Source organism: Carcharodon carcharias, chromosome 14 (assembly GCF_017639515.1).
Source record: "Carcharodon carcharias isolate sCarCar2 chromosome 14, sCarCar2.pri, whole genome shotgun sequence".
Classification (NCBI taxonomy): domain Eukaryota; kingdom Metazoa; phylum Chordata; class Chondrichthyes; order Lamniformes; family Lamnidae; genus Carcharodon; species Carcharodon carcharias.
Genome location: NC_054480.1, coordinates 46212870 through 46225405, shown reverse-complemented (window position 1 = coordinate 46225405; position 12536 = coordinate 46212870). Strand labels below are relative to the sequence as shown.

At 42.0% G+C, this 12536-nt stretch overlaps 1 protein-coding gene across 1 annotated transcript in view; it reads left to right on the top strand.

The window, feature by feature from the left end:
* The window catches only part of LOC121287484 (cadherin-4-like), a 729269-nt gene that overhangs the window by 142468 nt on the left and 574265 nt on the right, over positions 1-12536 (top strand). The gene's annotated exons all lie outside the window — the stretch shown is intronic.

The window sequence follows — 12536 nt, the reverse complement described above, 5'->3', positions numbered from 1 at the left end:
GTGATTGGATGACATTGCCAAAGTGCAGCATGTATGTGCACTTAAGTAAATACTTTCAGACTAATGTATATGCATACTCCAAGCGTGCACTTCCCTTCCTGCAATCTTAATGTGTTCATATGTAGAGTTATAATTTTCTACACGAATTCATTCCTCTGTCCTGCAGTCTACAGGCTTTTAAAATCTAAGTTGGGCATTTCCTAATAGCTAAATTTATGTTATCTTCTCTCCCAATCTTTATAACCTACATAATGGTCTTTGGCTCCTCAATTTAATTACTCAGTAAAACTGCTGATGATACTTTATATTGGATAAGATTAACTTGACTTATGGACCATTCTAGATTAATAGTAAATTTGGCGTGGTTTGGATATTTTGGATTCTGATACGTATATCATTTGTTTGTAAGATACATAAATCCTGGTAAAAACATAGACATCTTGAACTGCTTTTCTGACATCATGTTTGGTGTTACAAGAATGGCTGGTGTCAGTGCCAAATTTAGAAACATGTTTTAAAAGAAGCAAAAGAGAAACAATTGCACAGTTTATTGCTCTGAGTTTGAATAGTTTTTTTCACCTTGGGGGTGAAACATAGAAAAGTCTTCTGTCTTTTTGAGGCTGACTGAAATTTAGTTTGTGCAGTCTCATTCCAATTCTGGCTGGCATAAGTCCACAGAACAAAATTGCCCATTCTTGAGATGAATGTATGGAAATAAGGAATCTTATAAAGGTGCACCATTTGAAATTAGAAGGGCATATTGTTGTAGTTGATACAGATGGACAAAAGTGATTGGATTCATTATCAATTTCCCTTGTCGTCACTTCTTGACATGGAAATGAAGTATTAAAGGCACAATTCCAACTTAAGAGCACTAGTATAGAACTAGTTGAAGACCACTTGGCCTATTTTTCCTGCACCTTGCACTTCCTGGGACTATTTCTGGTTCAGTCTGCCTGTTGAGCTTCCGTGACTGCCCAGTGATGAAAAACATTGCTCAGTGAAGAACTGACCCTTGGTCTATGCTGAGACAACAGATCTCAGCTGGTGTAGTAATTGAAGGGGAACATTTAACCTTAATACTGCCTCTATGCAAGAAAAAAAAAGAATAGCATTTGCTTGAGGTACTGGAGACCTAATACCTGTGAAATGATATCGTAATATGAGCCAATGCCCTGAGGAAGGAAAGAGAGAAAATTGGCATGGGAAAATAAATAGTAAATTAACCAGAAGTGACATTTTGAAAAAGGAAAAACTTGTGAAATTCTTCCCTGATACAAAATTTAATAGAGAAGAATACCCAAGGATGGATTTGCAATATTATTCCACCTGCTGTGCTACATTCAACATATAGGCTGGGAGGCAGAGGGGTTGAATAAATGGATGGGAGGATGGTGAATGACATGCCCATTAACTCGCCACCATCACTGACATTTTACAAACAGTGGGGAAGTTGGCACATGGCCACACTGGCCAGAGACAAATTGAGACCCTGAAATGATCAATTAAGGGTTAATTAAAGGCCTCTTCGCACTGCCGCTGGCATTTTATCAGTGATGGAGGACCTCTGCCAGGTATACCTTGGTGGCCTCCTTGTGGGCTTTGGGGTTGGGGCCCTCCTGATTTTAAAAAATATTTGTTCTTCAGATGTGGGTGTCACTGGTTAGGCCAGCATTTGTTGCCCATTATTTCCCTTAAGAAGGTGGTGGTGAACTGCCTTCTTGAACCTCTACAGTCCATGTAGTGTAGATACACCCACAGTGCTCTTAGGAAGGGAATTCCAGGATTCTGACCCAGTGACAGTGAAGGAACAGCGATATGGTTCCAAATTAGGATGGTGAGTAACTTTGAGGGGAACTTCCAGGTGGTGGTGTTCCCATACATCTGCTGCCCTTGTCCCTCTAGGTCATAGAGGTTGCGGGTTCGGAAGGTGTTGTGGAAGGAGCCTCGATGAGCTTCTACAGTGCATCTTGTGGATGGTAAACACTGCTGCCACAGTGCATCAGTGATGGAGGAAGTGAATGTTTAAGGGGTAGATGTGATGCCAACCAAGCAGGCTGCCTTGTTTTGGATGGTGTCGTGTTTCTTGAGTGTTGTTGGAGCACTCATCCAGGCAAGTGGTAAGTATTTCATCACACTCCTGACTTGTGCCTTGTAGATGTTGGACAGGCTTTGGGGAGTCAGGAGGCGAGTTACTGTCCACAGAAATCCCAACTGCTGACCTGCTCTTGTAGCTACAGTATTTATATGGCTGGTCCAGTTCAGTTTCTGGTCAATGGTAAGCCCCCCAGGACTTTGATAGTGAGGGATTCAGCAATGGTAATGCCATTGAATATCAAGGGGAGATGGTTAGGTTCTCTCTTGTTGGAGATGGTCATACCCTGGCTCGAATGTTACTTGTCACTTACTACCCAAAGCTGAATGTTGTCCAGCTCTTGATGCATATGGACACGTACTGCTTCAGTATCTATCGCAAATAATGCTGAACATTGTGCAATCTTCAGCGAGCAACCCCACTTCTGACCTTGGGTCATTGATGAAGTAGCTGAAGAAGGTTGGGCTTAGGACACTAGCCTGAGGAACTACTGCAGTGATATCCCAGGAGCGAGATGATTGACCTCCAACAACTACAACCATCTTCCTTTTTGCTAGGTATGACTCCAACCAGTGGAGACTTTTCCCCTGAATCCCATTGACTTCAGTTTTGCTAGAGCTGTTTTATGCCACATTCAAGTTAATGCTGCCTTGATGCCAAGGGCAGTCACTCTCACCTCACTTGGGCACACTGTGGCCATTGGAGGTGCTTTCTCAATGGCATAGGCAGGTCTTGCAGCAACACCCTCCCCCGTCACAACAACAAACACCCACCTCCCCCTCTGCCTGACTGTCCATGGTGATGCCGACCCCCCCCCCCACCTTAACTTGGTTATAGAACAGCATCCATTATGTTGCTCCAGATGTTGGCAGTCCCAGCAGTGGCACTGGGTGGCACTGCTGGAACAAAAGAGCTCCCATCCCTCCAATTGGCTGGCAGCCCATGGAGCCAGGATCTCCTGAAGGGTGGGGGTCCCGGCGCCAAGCAGTTAATTGCCTCATGGGCGTAAATTCCAGTGAAACCTCCCAGAAATGGCCGAAACGGAGTTGCTTCCAATTTTGCAGTCTGTGGATGAGGCCACTGTCACATGTAAAATTCTAGCCAAGATGTTTCTATGTTCAGAATCCATCTGCAACCACCATTACTCCTTAAATGCTATTCCACTAGTACAACAACAATAACTTGCATTTGTATGGTACTTCAATGTGGGAAAAGTTCCAGGTGCTTCAATGCCTTTCACACTTCCATTAGTTATCTTTGGGAATCTATTCCTCTTGCTTTGTGAGGGGAAGGCATTTTAACCTTTAAAAGCAGACCATAAAGCATTAGAAAGACACAGCAGACCAATCAGCATCAAAATAGAAAGATTGGTTTGTCTTTTTCGTGAAAGGTTTCTACCTAAATCTCTTTCAGGTGCTTTTTGTCCTGCTCTACATCACAGTATTTCTTTATTTTGTTTCAGAATTTGCAGTTTTTCCTTTGTATCATGTTTTTCTTTCTTGCTGGAGACGTGCCAGACTTGTGCTCATGTCCTCTAGCGCTGTAATTGCTTTTTAAATTGAATAACCTGCTTACATTCACATTACTCCTGCCTTTCAGCGTCTTAAGGACCTGTCCTTCAATTTGTTTATGAAGAAGAACACATTCTGCTTTGTCACTCTATCCTTCTAATTTGAGTTTGGATTCTTGAAATCACCTTTATTAATCTTCTATTCACCTCCTAATAGAACAATATCCTTTCTTAGCTGCAGGTGCCTAAAGTTACAACAGCATTCTAAAAAAAAAACTGTTATAGGTTTTATCAATTTAAAATAACCAGCTTCAAATTTTAATTAAAGGCATGAAGATGAAGGTATGTTCTCTTGGTGATGGTTTTACATTGACTGAATATATTTGGGCATGGATTTTTGAGCAGACGGAGAGCCTCTCCGTCTGTGTGAAAATGCCGGCATTTTGCAGGGGAGGAATAGAGGTGGTTATAAATCACATATTCATGGCTCACAGAGGTCGCTGCCTAGATAAATTCACAGCTGACTCCACTCATGTGATTTTGGTGAGGTAGGTTCAAAGCACAAAGTGTGCAGATTACACCTGATAGTAGCAGGTCTGAATATTATGGATTCATTTTGATTTTCAAGATACTCTTGGAGAGACAAGGTACCCCTTTGGATATGTTCCAGGGACCCCTTGGGAGATGTAAGGCAACCTTTGGCAGGGGCAAGGCACAGTTTGGGATAGGCCAAGTGCCATTTGCGATTGTTAAAATTAAACATGATTGTGCATAAAAAGTGCATAAGTGCATTGGAACTGTCAAGCTGTCAAAGAAATGTTGTGGAACTGTCAAACCTGTCAAAGAACTGCCAAGCTTTCAATGAACTCTCAAGCTTTCAAAGAACTGTCAAAGCTGTCAAAGAATTATCAATCTGTCAAATAACTATCAAAGCTGTCAAAGATCTGTAACAGCTGTCAAAGAACTATCTCAGCTGTCAAAGGACTGTCAAGCTGTCAAAGGACTGTCGAGCTGTCAAAGAACTGTCAAGCTGTCAAAGAACTATAAAAGCTCATTGGAATTGCCAAGGGACTTAACCCTATTGGGCTTTAAACTTAAAAAAAAAACATTGAGTTTCCAACAAAAAAAAATCACTGCCTATTTTATTCTATCTGTTCACATAAGCCTGATAGGATTTGTGCTGTATGGCTGATTTTACAACCTAACGTTATCACAGTCGGGCACCTGTTAAGTGAACAGTTTGACTGACAGCTCAAGTGTTCATAGAACAGAAATGTGTGTCTTCATAAGAGTTTAAGTTAAATGTTGGTTTTCATAAAATTTCAATGTACCGAATCGATTTTTTGACATCCTTAATAGGCATCTAAGTTTATTTTATGTTAGCATGGCTCATGAAGTTTTCCCCTGGTGGATACTAGCTGAATTGGCATGGAGGGGGTAAGGGCAAAAGTTGGTGGGTGGGGACATGGATGACATGAGTTAGCACTGTTAGCATAGGGGCTATAAAGGGCCATGTGGTTGAGTGGGGAGATGGGTTGGAATAGGGGCATGACGGGCCATGGGGGCATGTAGAGGGACATGAACTTTGCTTAGGGGGTATGAGTGGCACGGAGTGTATCAGGAGCCATGAGGGTAGGTAGCCTGGCATAAGGGGTATAGGTAGAGGGGCATTGCCTTGGCATGGGCATGAGGAGGGGCACATAACCTTGGCATCAGGGTATGGTGGGTAGGCAGGCATATTGTTGGCATGGAGGGTGGGGGCTAGGGTAGTTACAGGGCATGGGTTGGCATAGGGAGTATGAGAAGCCATGGGACAGTGGGTATATAGGCACGGAGGGTATGATAGGCTGGGGAAGTGGGTAGAGGAGCATGGATTGGCATTGCAGATATGAGGGGCCATGGAGGGGTGGGTGGAGAGACATGGGTTGGCATTGCAGGTATGAGGGGCCATGGAGGGGTGGGTGGAGAGACATGGGTTGGCATTGCAGGTATGAGGGGCTTGAGGCGGCATAGGTTAGCAAGAATGGGGAATGGGAAGTGTGGAGGGGGTTGGGCGGGAGATGAGGAGGTGAACGGGTGAGTGAGGACTGGAGGGCTGTTTTTGTTTTAATAAATTTTTTCATAACTTCAACAAAGTGCTGGAGCAAGAAGGCAGGCCTCCTCTGCACCCCGCAACCTCCGCACTCATTCCAGGGTTGACAGGCCCGACAGGCTCAACCTTCAATCCACCATGGCCCCCTTCCCTCCACCGGGAGTGAAAATCCAGGACTTAGGGTCTAAGTGATATTTGCACAGGCACCTCTTTCTACCTTTGTTGACGAATACTTCTTCTTCATTATATATGTGTCCTATACCAATTATCTTATATTTTTCTTTATGTTGGGTCACATCTGTTATTCCTTGGCTGTTCTTAATTAGCTCAGGTCTCCATTCAATACTGGTATCACCAAATCAGGTAGTATTACCTGAATGCCAGAGTGATTTGGAGAGCTTTCTCATCCTAAGCAAGAAGAGAAATTTTGTTCATTTTAAAAAAAAATATAGGAACCTGCTCAGATAGGAATAAAACTCCAGAGATGTTTTAGCAAAGAAGTATGAAAAGCTGTTAAAGTCATCATATGTCTGACAATGGAATACTAATGCAACTACAATGTTTGAATGTCCTTTTTTTGGAGGGTTTATACTGAACATCCATCATTTTTATCTTGCCTTCAGTTGTGAACAATGTGTCGCATTTTGTTAGGGATATTTTTTCTGAATGTTAGTGTCTGCTGGGACTGATATTTTGTTTCTTTTGAACACTGGGTGCTGAACCATGCATTTCCTGTCACAGCTGCTTAACAGGGCCTGTGCTTGTTGACAAATGTCGAACACATGGGAGCAAAGTGGAGTCCCATGGGGCTGCAACTGCACTTTGCAGCTTAAGTGAAAGTAATGATTCTCAAAATGGAGCACTTCGTGAAATTTCAAACAGAATTGTTTCAAGTAAAAGTGTCTTTACCTCATTAGCTGGCTGTTGTGCAGAGAAAGAGCAACATAGCCACCTATCAGCCTGTGGCTCTCTGAAGCACAGAAGCTGTTCTAATCAAGTGTGTGCTTACGTATTGTGGAGAGTATTGACACTGGTTAACTTGATTTTAAAAGCTCAGTAGCATTTCTTGAGCCTGTATTTATTCTGTTTATATTTCTACCTTAGTGTTAGTATTATGTGATAGTAAAACTAAGTTAACTGCTCCAAAAATGCTTTTCACAGGCCATAACTGTCTCTCTTCCTGTAAAGAGATGTAATGGTACTGCAAGATAAAAATGACTGAGATAGGCAGCTAGTTTGCTAAACTTTGTTTTACTGTATCCAATTTTGTTGCAACATTTCTGAGTTGAAGTTGACACATTAACGTTTCCCCTATTTACTTCAGGCTGTATATTTCTGCAGCTGAGCCTCCTATCCCAGACTTGTCAGTGGTACTCTTCAGTTGTCGGGTTGGAGCGACCCAGTAATAAATTTTCCACTGCTCATGCGCTCCGACTCACCTGCTCTCACCCCCTCCTACCCTCAAAAGCTCCAGTCCACACTCCCAACTGTGAATGAAAAGCTTGCTTTTGTTTGGTTTCTCTCCAAAATAACATGGTTGAAATGGGGAATTTCGCAGACTCGAAATCAAGACTGGACTTCGATTCTCTGCACTACCACTGTGGTGCATTTGGCTTCTGCAAAAACAATACAAATCACTGCTTTCACTCCAAACAACGTATGCTGCATAAAACAGAATGAATTAAAGCTGAAAATTCCTAATTTAGGGAGGGTGTTAAAATCTGTGTAATAATATGTTTGCCTGTATTGAAACAAAAATATCACTACAGAAGGAAGCCATTGTGCCTGTGGCAGCTGTAGTTCCTCCATCAAAGCTTTGTCAAATCCCATTTCCCCTGTACTTTTGATATTTTGAAGTGTTTATTTTATCCAATTTCCTGGATTAATTCAAGTTTGATAGCCTGTGGTAAAACATTCTCAATTCTACTAAGGTTTTCATGAAAAAAATGTCTAATCTCCCCTCTCTGCCTCAAGTATTAATTGTGAATTTATGTTGTTCTTGCTACTGATTCACTAGCTGATTTGAAATAATCTTTCACTATTTACTCGCCCAAACCCTTTCATAATTTTGAGCATTTCTACTAGATTATCTCTGTTCCAGTGAATATAGCTCTAATTTAAGATGCAGATTTAGATGTCTCTGTTCAATCACTGCATGACATTAGGTTGAATTTCCATTCCCTGTTGTTGTTTTTTTCAAAAAGGTACGTCACATTTATTTACATTTCCATATCTCAGTCCACCTGTTAGCCTGTCAAGCCTTTTCTATGGCCTTTCACATTCTTCTCATAATTTCCCTTGTCCTCAATCTGGTATTGTCAGCAGGTATTGATAGTGCCTCTATACTTCTATCTAGACTATTCCTATATATGAAGGACAGATGCTTCGGGCAGTCTACAAACTATTATTATAATCTATTTAGACCCACTGATGCTCTCAACACTTTGGCCAATCCTCTTAACAATTAATATCACACACCTTAATCTTTTCAATGTGTATCTTACCAGAACCATATTTAAGAGAGTGTGATAATGTTGTGGTTATGCTACTGGTCTAATAATCCAGGGGCCCAGACTAAATCCAGAGAACGAGGGTTCAAATGTTGCTATGGTAGCTTTAGAATTTGCATTAAATTTTTTAAAATCTATAAATAAAATGCTGGTACCAGCAAAAGTGACTGTGAAGCTGTCGAATTGTTGTAATTTGCCAACTGCTTTTAGGGAAGGAAACCAGCATCCTTACCCACAATAGCCAATATGTGAATCCAGCCCTAAACAAACATGGCTGACTGTTACTTGCCCTCTGAAATGGCCTAACAAGCTATTTAGTTGTATCAAACAACTAGTTCAAGGAATAGGCCCACCAGTTCAGGACAACTAAGAATGGGCAATGCTAGACATGTCGTATTAGACCAGTTTTGATGTTTTGAAAAAGCATAATATTCTACCAACTAAGGTTTTAACAGAATCTTTCAGGGCTAATATATTGTTAAACATATTCTTTTTTGGTTCCCCTAATATATGTAGTATTCCCTGATTAGGATGGACATTTCTGACCTATGCTAGTACTATGCCAGTGCTTCATTTGTTCACCCCTTCTTAATTCCTTTGCCATTGACATAGCATTAACAGACCATTGTCCACTCTCGACTTTGAATTGTAAGTGAGGAGGAAAGAACATGGCAGTACATGCATGTGTTTTTTAAATAGCTGATTCAATAATATATAAAGGTCTGACCAATTCTATGTATAAAAACTGTTTCTTTTCATGTTTAAAACCCCCAGCTACTTCTAAAAATGTGATCAAGGGGTTTCAACCTTCTAGCTTTCAAAACCCCTTTTCTAAAGTGACCTTTCCCTAGCCATTAGCTCATGATGTATCAATGCACAATCTAATCTAAATGTGTGGTACAGTAGCTTAGACTTTTAAGGTGCAAACCTGTACTTCAATAGCAAGCACAGCTGCACTGTAATGAATGAAACTGCTGGATGACTGCAAGTCCTAAATTCTCAGTCACGGATAGGGCACATGTGTAAGGAACAGAGGGTAGTTTATGATTATATTTCACTTTAGAGTGTGGCCACGAGGAAATTGGACCCATCTCAGTTTATATTATTTCTGCATTTGTGAGGTTGTTCATTTAACTTGTGCAGTGACCTGGAATACACACACACCACCATGAGATATTGAAGACAGACCAAATGTCTTGTGATTTTTGAGCTGGGATCTGACTGAATGAGATTCTTGTTATAGCTGTTTTCTCTTTACCACTTTATGGGAAAATAGGATTTAAAACAATGTTCCATTTATCATTTCATTGGTATAGCTGTAGAAACTCTGAACGTTAAGTGGTCTACTTAAAACCTGACTCAGGAGACCAACTTAAATCATATACAATTTTTAAAAATATTGAGTGCATGAGTAAGCAGTTCACTAATGCATTTGGAACAGAGCTCAAAGTGCTCCTTGCAGGTACTAACTATATTGTTACCAAAAAAGTAATAAAGATTTGGAATTTCCTGGAGGGATAGGTTAGCATTGTGTACAAATATTGACTGGAAGTTGAAAGGTGTACTGGTAAACTATTTCCCAAAAGGTTAGAACAATGACAAAGTGAGCTATAACTTAGACTGCTCAAAGCTGAAGGCCATGGACATTATTGTTCACTGAAGGTCACTTCTGTAAAGTGCAATAAGCAGTTGTTTTGTGTCCATTTTCTAAATATGAAGGTGGAATTTGCTTTTCATCATTTAAAGAAAACCATATTATGCACATATAACTTCAACAGACAAACAAAACCTCTACTGTTGTTTAACGACAGTAATGGCACTAGTAAAAATCATTTCTTCATATCGGACAGCTAGGACTGAATCTTGGTCTTCATTCGAAAGCCCAACCTGCACACCTTTATGGCTCGCGACCTGCACACCTGGCCCATCTGTGACTTCATGAGCCATGTTTGTCTTTTCACATGGGTCGGGTTTGCAGTGCATTTTATGAGCTGGGATGGAGTACGTGCGGAGCGTGGATCCGTGGGCAGGCTCGGTCCTCCAATACTGTGACCCAGTTCTCAATATTGCTTAAGGGCTCCCTAAACCTCATCCCCCAGATCTCTCACCCGCTATTCACACCCCATGGCCAGCCCATGCCCTCTCAGATCACCCATGCTGCCCCATGTTCCTTCCATGCACCCCTATCCAAACCTATGCCCTCTTAGATCATCCTTGCAATTCCATCCCCCCTCAAAGCCCACCATGTATTCTCTATAGCTACTCATCTAGGCATATTTGTAATGGCCTTCCAAAACCCTGCACCACCAGACAAAAATGATGTGTCGGAGGAAATCCAATTTTCGTCCCCCATTTATAACAGGAAATCCAACCTCATTGGGGGTGGGGGTGTGCTTTGCACAATAGGCATTCCTGACCAGCAAAAAAAAAAGACCAGAGGAAAATGGTGCGGGGTCAGGAATGTGGAGGAAAATTGGATTTCCTCCGAAAGAAAACTAAGTATGACCATTCGCACCTCTGCACCCAGGCAAAAAAATTGACCCCCGAATATTTGTGTATTGGAGACAGCCATCTTGTATGTTCATAGAAGCAATGTTTATAGTTAAGTCATGGCAGTTGGCACTTAATTTCTGAGTCAGAGGATCAGGGTTCATATCTCAATCTGGGGCTAGAACACGCAATATTGAGGGAATGCTCCCTCAGTATTGAGGGAGTGCTGCATTGATGGAAATGCTGCTTCTTGGATAAGACATTAAACCAAGGCCTCATCTGTCCATAGAGATTGGTGTGAAGATCCCATGGCATTATTCAAAACTTCTACAAATGATTGTTTGGATTTCAGTCAGGATATGTGGAAGGATATCTATGAAGAAGGTGCAAAAGAGATTTCCTGATTGGAGATCCAACATGAGAGGTTTTAGTTATGAGGAGAGACCAGATAATCCGAGGCTGCTTTCATTCAAAGGAAGTTTGGAGGAAATCTAATAGAACTATGCAATAACTTTGAGGAATTTTGATGAATGAAATCAGGAAAAACAATCTCCACTGTTTAGTGATAGTAAAAACTATTGCTGAAGGGACAAGGGAAGAAGTAATGGAAAATTTGCTTTGCTTATGCAGAGGATTGATAGCGTAAGAAATGTCCTACCAGAAATAGCAATAGAAGCAGAATCCTTAATTGCATTTAAAAGTTAAAAGATAAATATTTGAAAAATAAAAAAAACAATGATATGGGGAATGTGTAGAATGAAAAAAAAGAGTAAAAACTGGGAAATAAGGACACTGGTCCGACTGTCTTTTCCAAATGGGAGGGGAGCAACATTAAGTGGATAGCTCTTTTAAGAGATCTGGCACATGTGCAATGTGCAAAAGGATGATCCCTGTGCTGTTAAATTCTATGGGCAGAATTTTGACCTTGGTGGGCGTGCGGGCCCCACCGGCTCAGCGGCGGGCGGACAGCCGACCCCCGCCGCTGAAATTGGGCATGCCGCCATTTGGGCAGGCCAATTAAGGCCTGCCCAGCAGCCTGCCCAACAGGAAGCGCTATGCACTTCCTGTGCGGGGGTGGCGGGCGGGGGGTGGGGGGGGGGTGGTGGTGGAGGGAATCCCCAGTTGTCAAAATCCACTCTTTCGCGCGCTGCTCCCTAAGACTAAGTGCTGCCTCAGGGAGATTAGTCACAGTCTAAAAAACTTAAAAAATAGAAAAATAAAAATATTAACATGTCTCCCACATGTGAGAATGTCACACGAGTTGGGACATGTTAATAAATATAACATTATATTTATTAAATTTTTTAAAAACCAACATGAAACCTCATCCCGCCAGTGGATGAGGTTTCATGTATTATCAGAAGCCCGCTGGGGCTCCTGGCCTGCCCGCCAGCCTTAAGGTTGGACGGGCTGGTCTTTTAATTACTTTAAGTGCCCTGTCAATGGCATCAATTGGCCATTGACAGATCGGCGAGTGGACGGCTGATTTCACTGTCCGCCCGCCTTCCTAAAAATTTAAAGGGACCCGGATGACATCGGGGATTCCTCTTGAAGTCATCCCGTGTCATTTTCCCGTCAGTGAGCAGGCCCTGCCCCCAAATCGCCGACAGGAAAATTCTGGCCTTTGACTCGAACCGTCAGAGGTCAACTATTGGGTTTTCTACCTTACACATTCAAAAGCCCTCCTTCTCTCTCCTTTTCCCTCCCCAGAACACTACAAGACACATTGGGCAGAATACTGCACTTGTTGGGCGGGCACGCTCTCGACCCAAATGAGCGTAAAATGACGTGTGATGATGTCGAGCGAGCATCCAAACCTCATTGTGCACTCGGGCGATA